The sequence below is a fragment of the Protopterus annectens genome, chromosome 2.part2 (genome assembly GCF_019279795.1).
Source record: "Protopterus annectens isolate FY-2018-M chromosome 2.part2, PAN1.0, whole genome shotgun sequence".
NCBI lineage: Eukaryota > Metazoa > Chordata > Ceratodontiformes > Protopteridae > Protopterus > Protopterus annectens.
The window spans coordinates 366,431,273-366,444,234 of NC_056730.1; the positions used below are offsets into that span (position 1 = coordinate 366,431,273).

Consider the following 12,962-nt stretch of genomic DNA (forward strand, 5'->3'; position numbering starts at 1 on the left):
AATAATAATACATATACCATAATTATTAGTCCAAAAAAAGGGACTTAGTTGGTACAAGAAAAGAGAGGCTTTGTATATGCCTATAATCTAAAACTTATGAAAAATATGACAAGATAAATTATCCTAATGTCTAAAGAAAAATTCCAAAACTTCAAATTCTCAAGAAATGAGAATTATTACATATACAAAAACAATTGTAAATAGTCACCGTAACTCAATAAGACTGATATTCTTGTCTGATAACGTGTCGTAATGTAAATTCACATTTGAACATAAGCTCCACATGAAAAAAGCTCCATCATATAAGATTACAGTCCACATAACATTAACGGCTGATGTTATAATCCGTATTAACTGAAACAAAGCTGTCCCAATCCAAAAGGAGACATAATATACAAAAATAAAGTCCACGCAAAAGCCCGTTCCTAAAGATGTACTCTCACAGAGAAAACGCCCATCCTGCCAAAGAAATGAGTGTTCTGATGTTCTGCGCTGAACACTGGTAGGCCCAGTATAATTCGCTAATGGCGTTTCTACAAAAAGTCTCTTAAATAGTTCCAAAAAAAGAAACGTGGTATACACAAATTAAGTCCAAGCAAGAGCCCGTTCCAAAAGATGCATTCCCACAAATAAAATGCCAATCCTGCCAAAAAAATAGGCGTTCTGATGCTCTTCACTGAACACAAATAGGCCCAGTATAATTCACAAATGGCGTTTCTGCAAAATCCCCCAAGTAGTGCAACAGCTGTGAACAGTTATACATCAAAAATAGTGATAAACGAGTGTACAGTCCCTTCTGAAAAACATTCTAGTACTCTCTTTAAACAACCAAAGTATGTCATCCAGTATGGCAAGTTTCACTCTTTTCTTGTTGCATACATATATAGGGATGTAATGAGTGTTTTGTAATGGTCCGAGGAAGCATCGTTTGATGTGAAAGCACCTACCTGGTATTAAATTATATTTACTGCTTTTAGCTACCTCATTTTGCATTTTTATTTTAGTTATAAGAGGAAATTAACACAGGAACCAAAAGCGAAAGCACGCCTTGTAATACACAGGACCAAAATTTTATTACCACTAATTAAGCATTTTTGTTTGGCATAATCAAACTTCATCAGAATCAATTACAAATTTGATTTCATACTTTTAAAAACTTCAGTCTTGCATTAAAATTAAAATGACCAATCAGATGACCTTTATGAACATGAATGATAGCTGCATCTTCCAATAAGGTTAATTGGAAATTGACCATGTGCAAATGAAACACAATTACGCATGACATGTTCACTGCCATCATAAAATATAAGAAAACTTTAAAATATAGATTGAATGCATAAAAAATGTTATTAAATATGAAGACATCCATAGAAGCTTTTTATACATGATAACGCCGTAGCTTCAATAAACAAAGCTGATACAGACTCATTAATTCCTGGTGGATTGTTAGCATGCAAATATATCTGTCACCATAATTCTCTAAATTCCACATACTGACTCTATAATCCTCCTCTAGTGCTTCTAGCCACACCCTTTAAAATAAAGAATAGTAAATTATGCGGCCTGTAACTTTTAGTTATGTACTTACCACAACTTTAGATGTTTGGGATCCATCTCGCCTACATTCTGTACTGATGGGCTCGACTCGGCACGCTATGCTATAGAGCGAAGCCTCTTATTGGCCGAGCTATTCTCTATCCCAGGATGCACCACCGCTAATCCCCCAGATCTTGTTTGTCCGCATTCATGCACACACACATAACTGTTTATATAACATTGCCAGATGTTTCAAGATGAAACAAAAGAATTCGGACCGTCCGATCTCTTCTGATCTCCAAGGCAGGGGGAAGGAGGGTGGGTATTAGGAATGTAGGCGAGATGGATCCCAAACATCTAAAGTTATGGTAAGTACATAACTAAAAGATGTTATGTGATCCTATCTCGCCTCCATTCTGTACTGATGGGACAGCGTCCCTAGCACCTAATTCCTGGGTGGCTCACTGGAAAACACTCCTGAGCACTGTGGAACCAAATGAAGCTCGCCCCCGAGATGCCACATCCAATTTGTAGTGAGAAATGAAAGTGTGCGGGGAAGACCACGTAGCCGCAGCACAAATGTCACTAATGGCAAGCTTAGAATGGAATGCTACTGAAGTAGCCATAGCTCTTGTAGAGTGAGCTTTGACAGAGGTTGTAAGCTCTTTATTAGAAGAGGAATAAGCTTGACTAATACAGTCCCTGATCCATTTGGCAATAGTGACCTTTGTGACGGCTTTGCCCAATTTATTATCCGAAAAGGACACAAACAATTGATCTGTTTTTCTTGTTTGTTGGGTCCTGTCTAAATAAAAACGCAATTGCCTGTGAACATCCAATGTGTGGAAGATGTATTCCGCTTTGAGTACTTTGGAAAGAAAACTGGAAGTTCTAATGACTGTTGCAGGCAAAAACTGGAACAAACTTTAGGGACAAAGGAAGGATTAGGCCTGAGGGATACTCTATTTTTGTGAAAAACCAGGTACGGTGGTTTTACAGATAGAGCTTGAAGCTCTGAAACCCTTCTGGCAGAAGTAATTGCGACCAGAAAGGCAGTTTTCCAAGAAAGAAATTTCAAATCACATGTTGCTGCCGGTTCGAAGGGGAAGGAGGATAAGGCACGTAATACCACATCGAGATCCCACGGAGGAGCAGGATGAGAAATCTGAGGTCGTAAAAGCGCAGCACCTTTCATGAAGGTTTTACAATCTGTTGCTCATTAAAGGTGGGTTTATAGATTCATGAAAATTGGAAATAGCTGCCAATTGGACCTTGATGGTAGAGACTGAAGAACCTTGATTGAATAGGGAAGTTAGAAATTTCAGGACTTCCGATACAGGAATAGTGATGGGATCCAGACCCCGGAGTTGAGCCCAAATAGCAAATCTCTTCCATTTGCTAGTATACAATTTCTTAGTGGCAGACTTGTGGGCCGATAACATATGTATGACTTCCGGGTCTAAGGTATGATTCCTGACTATAGTCGGAAGCGGAGGAGCCAAGCTGTTAGCTTCAATGTGTGAAGGGACTGATGGAGTTGTCCCGACTGATGAATTAATAGGTCTGGGATCTGATCCAGGAACCATGGACCATCCAGTGCATATTTCCGAAGATAGGGGAACCATACCTGACGAGGCCAGTAAGGGGCAACTAAGATCATTTTGCTCCCCAAGTGAGACGCCTTTTGGATCACTCTGGGAAGGAGGGAACTGGAGGAAGGCGATAGCAAGCCGGTGGGCCAAGGATGGGCTAATGCGTCCATAGGACTCTCCCCCGGAGCTGGAGTGAGAGAGAAGAACTTTCTGCACTTCGCGTTCAGTGGGGTTGCGAAGAGGTCGCAACAAGGAGTTCCCCATCTGCTGAAGATCTGAGTTGTCATTGCATCGTTCAGAGACCACTCGTGAGGAGAGAGGATAGTTCTGCTTAGTCTGTCGGCTATCACGTTGGATTTGCCAGGGATATGAGTTGCTAACAGAAAACGTCTGGTCGCCACTGCCCATTCCCAAACTCTCATGGCCTCTCTGCAAAGAGGGTAGGATCTGGTCCCTCCCTGCTTGTTCAGATACCAGACTAATGTCATGTTGTCGGAGTGAACGGCAATTATGCCCTGAGGGAAGTAATCGTGGAGGGCTTGTAGAGACAAAAGCACCGCCCTCATTTCTAAAATGTTGATATGAGGGAGAGTCTCTTCTGAATGCCATTTGCCTTGGACTGACCTGCCCAGGGAATGCCCCCCCCACCCCATCTGGGAGGCGTCCGTAGTCAAAGTGGCCACAAAAGGAGGTGGAACAAAGGGTCGTCCCTGATCCAGACTGGAGGGCACCAGCCACCAGCGAAGGTCCCGTTTGCAGGTTTCCGTGATCCGTATGAGGTGACAGAGGGAGATCCTGAAAGGACCACTGTGTCGAAAGAAGCCACTGGAGAACTCTCATATGTAATCTTGCTAGGGGGACTAGAAGAACAGTGGCCAACATAGAGCCCAATAGCTGGAGGACCATCCTGGCTGGAGCTTTGGATCTGAGAAGCAAGGCTCGGACTTGAGCCTGTATAGTTTGTATCCTTTCTGTAGGAAGATAGACCCGCATTCGGTTTGAGTCTATCTCTACTCCGATGAACCTTATGCGCTGAGATGGCAGCAACACAGATTTTGGCCAATTGAAGGTGATTCCAAGGGAAGTGCCTAGTGATATTGTGGCTTGTAGGTTCTGCAATAGTAGACGCCTGGAGGTGGCAGTTAGGAGCCAGTCGTCCAGATACGGAAACACCTGGAATCCTAGACTCCTCAGGTGAGCAGTCACGACCGCCAAACATTTGGTGAACACCCTGGGGGCTGTGGTGAGACCAAAGGGCAGTGCGCAGAACTGAAAATGACTGTCTCCCAGGCTGAAGCGCAAATGTCTCCTGGACGCCTGATCTACCAGGATGTGGTAATAGGCGTCCTTGAGATCTATGGAGCACATCCAAACACCTTTCTCCAACAGTGGGAGAATGGATTGTAATGTGACCATTTGGAACTTGGACTTTTTGACTGAATGATTTAGAATGCTGAGATCCAAAATGGGCCTCAAGTCCCCGGTCTTTTTCGGCACCAAAAAGAATCTTGAGTAAGTCCCTAATCCGATCTGGTCTGCGGGGACCGGTTGGATGACTCCTTTTTGAAGCAGCTTTGAGACTTCTAAGGCTGCAATTTCCCGTTGACTGGGTGGCGGGTCCGGGATTTTCTTGGACGGAGGTGGGGTGTGAGAAAAGGGAATGGCGTAACCTCCGGCGATGATTCGAAGCACCCATCGGTCCTGAGTGATACCTTCCCAGGCTTTTAGGTGCCTCAAAAAACGACCCTCGACTGGCTCCGGAGCTACACAGTCGGGCAATCCTTCAGGGATTGTGGAAGGCCGAAGAGCCACGAAAGGACTCGCGGTCTCCAGTGTTGCGGGGGCCTCTGCCGCCTCTGGGACGGCGTCTTCCAGAAAAATTTCCCCCTCCTCTGCCTCTAGAAGGGGGATCGTCCTGCTGCGAGGGATAAGACTTCTGGGATTTACGGAACCACATTTTCCCTCCTCTTTTAGCCTTGGGATAAGGCCGAAAGGGAGTGGAAAATCGTGCCCCTACGGCAGTCAAAGTCTTACCTTCTTGCTCGCAGCGGGTCAGTGTGTCCTTTACCTTGGGTCCAAACAAAGAGGACCCATCAAAGGGAGCGTCGGCAAAGGAAGACTTAAAGGTTTCCGCAAAATGACACAGGCGGAGCCAGGCTTGCCTCCGTAGAGCAATACCCGTACCGCCGCCTACCGCCTCGGCCGCATATGAAATGAGCCTCATGGACGAGTTTGATATCGACGACAGAGTAGCCAACTGAGAGCCAACCATCTGGGCCAGCTGCTCAGGTAGGTTACCCAAGAGGGTATCTGAAAGCTCCTTGATCAGATCCCTCTGAAATCTAGTGAAGTGCGTTAAATAGTTCAGGGACCTTAAGGTAAAGGCCGCTGAACTGAGGGTGCGCTTCCCGTACTGATCCATGCTCCTAGACTCCTTATTAGGAGGATGGACGGACGTTGAAGCCTCTGCTACATCTTGTTGGGTTAGCAGATGCCACCACCAAGGCATCTACAGCCACACCTTTGGTCAAAAACTCCTTCTCTGGGGGTGCTGATAAGAACTTATTTGGGCGAGCAGGCACCGGTTCCACAGAGTCTGGATGTCCCCACGCCCTTCGACAGATCAAATCTAGGAGCTCGTCTAAGGGCGGAGACACCCAGGAGGCGGAGGGCTGAGCCCCGAAGGCCTTGAGGAACACCGACTCGTCAGCAGAAGGGGGTTTGGAATGCCAGCCGCCTCGTTGTTTGAGGGCTTCCAAGATGTCTGCAAAGGAGACATCATCTGAGGACGACTTAGGGGACCCCTCCGCATCATCAAGATCGGTGTCTGACGTGAGAGACTCATCGGGGGAGTCGACGTGCTTCCTCTTGCACAGTCTTTTCCTTGGGGGTTCCTCTGAAGAAGCTTCAGAGGGACCTCCAGGAGGGGGGGAAACCCCACTGGGGGTGACCTCAGGCCCCGGGGCTCCGCTGTCTACGGACAAGGGGACTACCAAAGACCCAGTCTCCGTATGTAGGGAAGGTGCTGGTGAGACCATGGAGGTAGCCAAAGAAGATTTGGCCAACGCACTCCTCATGGCCCTGAAAGCCGGACCGCCAGAATCCTGGGAAGGTCCAACCCCCGTGGCCACAACAGTAGATGGTACCCCCGCAGCCGACGCACCGAGAGGAAGGCTCGGAACCAAAAACATCGGTCCCGAAGCGTCCCCCCCGGGGCCGACGGAGGAGGTCCGTGTACCGAACTCCGACTCGAGAGCCGGGGTTGGAGTAAGGGTCGGGGCCGACCTGAAAACCTCCATCGGCTCCAACGGTGCCGAGGCTGTTGGAGGAGGAACCAGAACTACAGGGTGGGCCATCGGCTCCGAAGCCGAATGGGCTGGAGCCAAAACTAATTTCTGGAATACAGGAGACTGAAACAGTCTTAGGAGCACCCTGTCGATGTCCGAATCAGACATCTTGGAAGATCGGGAGGAAACCGATCGGGCCCGAACCGACTTCTCCATCGGCTCCGAAGGACTGGGGGACCGGCTCCGAATAGACTCTACCAGTATCGGTGTCGAGGGAGATTCCAAAACAATTTCCCTCGGTGCCGAGGAAGGCTTCGGCACTGAAGGGGAAGAGTCTGAGCCGGCAACCCTCATCGGCTCCAAAATCAGTGGAGCCGATGAAGGTGACCCGCCTCTCAAAGCCCCAGTCATCGGCTCCGAAACCAGAGGAGTCGAGACTGGAGGCATTGAGGCAGACCGTTCCGCCCTCGGCTCCGAAGTCCGTGGAGCCGATGGAGAAGCCTGCCTAGATTTCTTAGTAGTCGGTTCCGACAGGCTGGTCGGAGCCGACGCTTTCTTTTTCTTAGCTGGAGAGGAAGAGGAAGATAAGGCCTCCTCGAAGGAGGGTTTGATAAGCCCTTTCAAGATTAATTTATTCTTCCTCTCTTGGAGGACCCTAGAGGAAAAAGCGTGACACACGCTGCAAGACTCCTGTAGGTGCTTGGCGCCTAAACAGTACACGCACGAGGAGTGATCATCGGTGATGGACATTTTATAATTGCACCTTGTGCACTTCTTGAATCCTGAGGGTCTATGTTCTTTGGACATAATGCCTGTAAACCACTCACTATAACAGTAGAAAAAAACACTATGTATGTCAGTAAACAAAGATTTTAACAACAATAAAACCTTTTTTTTTTTTTTTAAAGAAAGGCCAAAAAAAACAAGTACAATACAAGTACCACAAACACCAAAAAGGAGGGCCAAGAACCCTCTAACTTAAACAGGTACTTGACCTCTCTAAAATAAGAAAGCTCGCTAAAGAATAGGGGAAGGCCCCTCTAACTTAAACGGAAACCTTTCCCTAATCAATCACACAAATTTACCACAAAATTTTACCAAAAACACACTGATACACAACGATAGCTGTTAAAACAGCTTTTGGGTAAAGAATAAAGAATTTCCTGACAGGAAAACTTTAAGAAAAAAAAAAAGCACTTAGCTCAGCCAAGTTTGAGACCACGTCCTAGCTTGTAAGCGGCAAATGAGATCTGGGGGATTAGCGGTGATGCATCCTGGGATAGAGAATAGCTCAGCCAATAAGAGGCTTTGCTCTATAGCATAGCGTGCCGAGTCGGAGCCGAGGATTGGCTCCGAGCCCATCAGTACAGAATGTAGGCGAGATAGGATCACATAACATCTTTTAATATGTTTGGCTAAAGCATTATTATGCAACCTGCCTTTACCTATGTCATACATATGTTTATAAATATGTGCTTGAATCTTTCTATCAGTTTTACCAATGTAAAATGCAGGAAACACTAACACCTAGCCACATACTCAACTCCCATTCAGCTACAGTCAAAGTGACCTCTAGCAATAATAGTCATATTGTTAATAGCAACATGATGTATTACCAGCATGTATTTACACTGATTACATTGCTCACATTTTAAAATCCCCCGTTTTCTGTTTCTTAATGCTACACTTGACATTTTTCCATTACTCTCCTAATAATTCCTATGGCATTTTCCTTTTCTATAAATAACAATGAGCATTTGCCCCAACTTATCCTTCAATTCAGTAGAACTACTGAAGAGTCCTCAGTTCTTTCCTAATATAATATAATATTGATAGTAAAAATATAAGTAAGTAGAGACAAAGGCATCTTTATATCTAGTGTGTGATGGATTAGATGCCCTTATATTGTCATTAACTCCATCTAAAATAAGTGGGAAATAAAATCCAGTTTTCCTCTTTGTAATAGCTTCATCCAAACGTGGATATAAAAAAGAACTTGGATAACACCCTCCTCTTAAACATATGCATCAAATTATGACACTCAGCCAAGAAAATATTGAACCCAGAATCATCTGAGCTAAATTCACCAACTACCCTTTCATCACTGCTTTTTTTTCTGGTATGTGGGATGCAAACTATTAAAATACAAAAAGGAATTGGAACCCATAGGTTCCCTATAAATAGACGTGAGTTTATCATTAATCTTATCTTTCATTACCAATACATCTAAATAACTGATACAATCAAAGCCTAAAATATGAAGTAAAATAAACTGACTGTGGAATTAATACATTTCATAAACACATCAACATTTGCATTGGTATCCAACCATAAAATGAATATATCAGCTAAATATCTAATGTATAATGCCTGTGACTCTGCATACGGGCAATTTAAAATATAAAGATGTCTCTAGTGTGCCATGGGCAAATTAGTGAAAACAGGGAAGCATGATTCCACAGCTACACCAAATTTTTGATATTATAATTGACCTTCAAAATAAATAAAATTATTTGCCAACACACGTTCCATAAAGGATAGCATAGTATTCAATTCCTGGGCAGAAATAGCCACAATTCTGTTGTGACAATCACAATACCAATCTAACTCTATAATGTATGGTATAATGATGAACAAATCTTTAACACCAGTGGTTATAAATAACCAACCAGTACTATAATCAAGAGTTTTGACTGAAGTCACAAAATCCTATGAATCTCTACAAAGATGGGGAAATTTCATAATACTATATTTTAGCCTTGAATCTAGGATCTCAGCATTGCAGATTCAAACAAGGTTGTCCGATGAGTAGTATTTTATTTGCGATGGTTATGAATTGTATAGTAAAGAAAAAAAAAAAAGAGTGAAGATATGAAGGAAGCGAGACATATTCAGAGTGAAGGTACTGAATATCTAATTATCACGTCTTATGCTGATATTATTCTTGTGACTAAGGAAAGTAAAATGATGGAACAAGCAAACTCTAGAATACATGATTATTTGCAGAATATAGGAATGTCATTAAATAGAGAAAAAAGTAAAGGATTAGATTCAGAAGAAATGCTGAAGGGAATTAAATTTGGAATAAAAGAAAACTGTGTTTGGGAATATGTGGATCTATAAAAGTAGTTAAGGAACAAGGGATGAAAAATTTAAAGGAATTAAGAGAACTTAGTATTATTAGAAGTAGATGCAGATCACTGTATAGAAAGAAAATATATTTGATAAATTCCATATGTATGGGAAGAATAGCATACATAGCCAGTATATATATGATGCCAAAAGACATGGAAAAACAATTCATTGGATTAATATTTAGGTTCATTTGGGGCTCTACATTAAATCCAGTAAAAAGAGTTGTATATGGATAATGATGATGGTGGCTTAGATTTATTGAATCCCATTGTTTATGACGCATCTTTAAATTTATAAAGGGTATTAAGACAGATAAATGAAAAAGGTGAAATATGATAGAGAATCAAATTTAATAAGATTGAATAACAAGGAAAGAAAATGGAGAAATGAAGAAAAAAGGTATAAAAAAAGATAAGGATGTGGAAATGAAATATAGAAAATGTAGGAAGTAATAGGAGATTATGGTATAAAAATATAATGATAGAAAACAAGTGTGTTAACCCAGGAAAACATTTAACAATTAGGAAAAAGCCATAAAACAAAGAAATATTTAGAGTATGAAAAATTACGAATTACAGGATTTTTATGGAGATTACAAATTAACAACTTGTCAGTGAAGGGAAACATGCCTTATAAAAAATAAATGAAAGTGTATATTTTCTGTAATGAAATAGAGACTACAGATCATGTTTTTCTGACATGGAAAAAAATACAAAAAATATGGGGAAAATTAAAAGAAAAAAAATCGAATGTGTTTTTCAAGAATATGAACAACTGAATATGGATACGATTGTACGTGGATTTTATGAAGGTTTAAATAAGGAATAATTTAAAAGATTGGATAAGAAAATGTTCTATATTATTTCAGTTATTTGGAATGAAAGCTTAAATAAGATTATGTTTAAAGAAAACTGGGTTATCCCAAATATTCTAATGAAAATTAAGTGGATATTATGGAAAAAGGAGTGGAGGGCTATAAATACAGTGGATATAAAAAATGTACACACCCCTGTCAAAATGCCAGGTTTTTGTGATATAAAAAATAAGACCACAATAAATCATTTCAAAACTTTTCCTACCTTTAACGTGACCTATACCCTGTACAATTCAATTGAAAACCAAACAAATCTGTTGGGGAAAAATATAAAAAATAAAAAACGTACAATAAGTTGGTTGCATAAGTGTGCACACCCTTAAACTAATACTTTGTTGAAGCACCTTTTAATTTAATTACAGCATTCAGTCTTCTTGGGTACACAAAAAAGTACAAACAATGCCAAGATCCAAGTAGACAGAAGCACAAAACCTTTAATATAACAAAAAGTAAGTGCTTTCACAGTTCAAGGCCGCTTCTTCAGACACTAGCATAGTACAAAATCACATGATATATAGAAAATAACATCCAACCAGAAAGCAGCTGCTAACAAATTCAGTCAATTGCTAAAAAAAAAAACAGCACATACTAATGCTTAAAAGGATGTGTGTATAAAAAAGGTTTCAAAGAAACAGCTTCATTTATACCAGGCATTTTATCTCCCTGGAAATACAGAATCCATTTTTGTTCACATGCTTCTGTTTTAACTCTGATGCCCCCCCCCCCATCTCCAGAGTAAATTTATTTTATTTAAGTTTAAATATTTTTCTATAGAACATCCTACAATCCCTGTTATTTATGGACTCTCCAAAATACATAAAGATCTCATGAACCCACCCCATGTGTCCCATAGGTTCGAGCAGGGGGTGGGTTACTAAGGGTCTATATCAGAAGATTGAAGTTTCAAACTTCGAATCTGATATGGTTGACACCATATGATCAAAGTCTTGAAACTTTAAATCTTTTAACAGAGATCTCCGTACAGCAAGGAAAGGGAAGATTTCCCTTTTCTGTACTGTAGTGCGATCTCAGAGTTGGTATATTTAAGTAGCAGGGGGTGCAGGGGGGCTTGCCCCCCTGCTTAGAGTGTTTAAATGGTCTGTTTTTGTAGGTTGTTGTGTTTTATTACATTTTCGATGTTTCAAGTCTTCGATTATATGGTGTTGATCATATCAGATTTGAAGTTTTGAAACTTCGATAATGGAATATACACCCGGTTACTGAGACTACATCTATTTTTGTTGAGAAGAATCTGTATCTGGTTTTGGAAAATATTAGTACAGTGTTAAAAGATACCAAGACTTTTCTAGAAGATTTATTTGAAGTTATGGAACCCATGGATAGCAGTACTGTTTTGGGGTTTATTTCATACTATTGCCTTGAACAACAGTTCAGTTGCATTTTACCTCATTACAGTTCTTGGGTACACACCTGCCATCAATTAAAGAGACTCTGATTAACCCCAAATAAAGTTCAGTTGTCCTAGTACGATTTTCCTGACATTTACTCAGTTGCCTGCTACAGCAAAAGCCATGGCTCACAGAGAGCTTACAACGCATCAAAGGGATCTCATTGTTGAAAGGTATCAGTCAGAAGAAGGGTACAAAAGAATTTCCACAGCATTGGATATACCATGGAACACAGTGAAGACAGTTATCAAAAAGTGGAGAAAATATGGGACAACAGTGATGTTGCAAAGAACTGGATGTCCCTCCAAAATTGATGAAACAACAAGATGAAAACTGGTCAGGGAGGCTGCCAAGAGACCTACAGCAACACTGAAGGAGCTGCAGGAATTTCTGGCAAGTACTGGTTATGTACTACATGTGACAACAATCTCCCGTATTCTCCATATGTTTGGGCTATGGGTAGGACTGCAAGACGGAAGCCTTTTCTTACACAAAGAAACATCCAGGCCCAGCTAAAATTTGCAAAATAATGCATCAAGTGTCCCAAAAGCATGTGGGAAAATGTGTTATGGTCTGATGAGACCAAGGTTGAACTTTCTGGCAACAATTCCAAAAGGTACATTTGGCGCAAAAACAACACTTCGCATCACCAAAAGAACACCATCCCCAAGGTGAAACATGGTGGTGGCAGTATCATGTTTTGGGGTTGCTTTTCTTCAGCTGGAACTGGGGCTTTAGTCAAGGTGGAGGGAATTATGAACAATTCTAAATACCAGTCAGTTTTGGCCCAAATCGTTCAGGCGTCTGCTAGAGAGCTGAAGATGAAGAGGAATTTCAACTTTCAATACAACAATGACCCCAAGCATACATCCAAATCAACAAAAGAATGGCTTTACTAGAAGAAAATTAAAGCTTTGGAATGGCCAAGCCAGAGCCCAGACCTAAATCCAACAGAAAATCTGCGGGGTCACCGGAAGAGGGCTGTGCACAAGAGATACCCTCTCAATCTGACAGATATGGAGTGCCTTTGCAAGGAAGAGTGGGCAAATATTGTCAAGTCAAGATGTGCCATGCTGATTCCTAACCAAGATGACTGAATGCTGTAATTAAATCAAAACGTGCTTCAACA

At 41.8% G+C, this 12,962-nt stretch overlaps 1 protein-coding gene across 1 annotated transcript in view; it reads right to left on the reverse strand.

Annotated features, from left to right (window-relative positions):
• FAM135A (family with sequence similarity 135 member A) overlaps positions 1–12,962 on the reverse strand; it is a 1,678,755-nt gene that overhangs the window by 402,847 nt on the left and 1,262,946 nt on the right. The window lies entirely within an intron of this gene.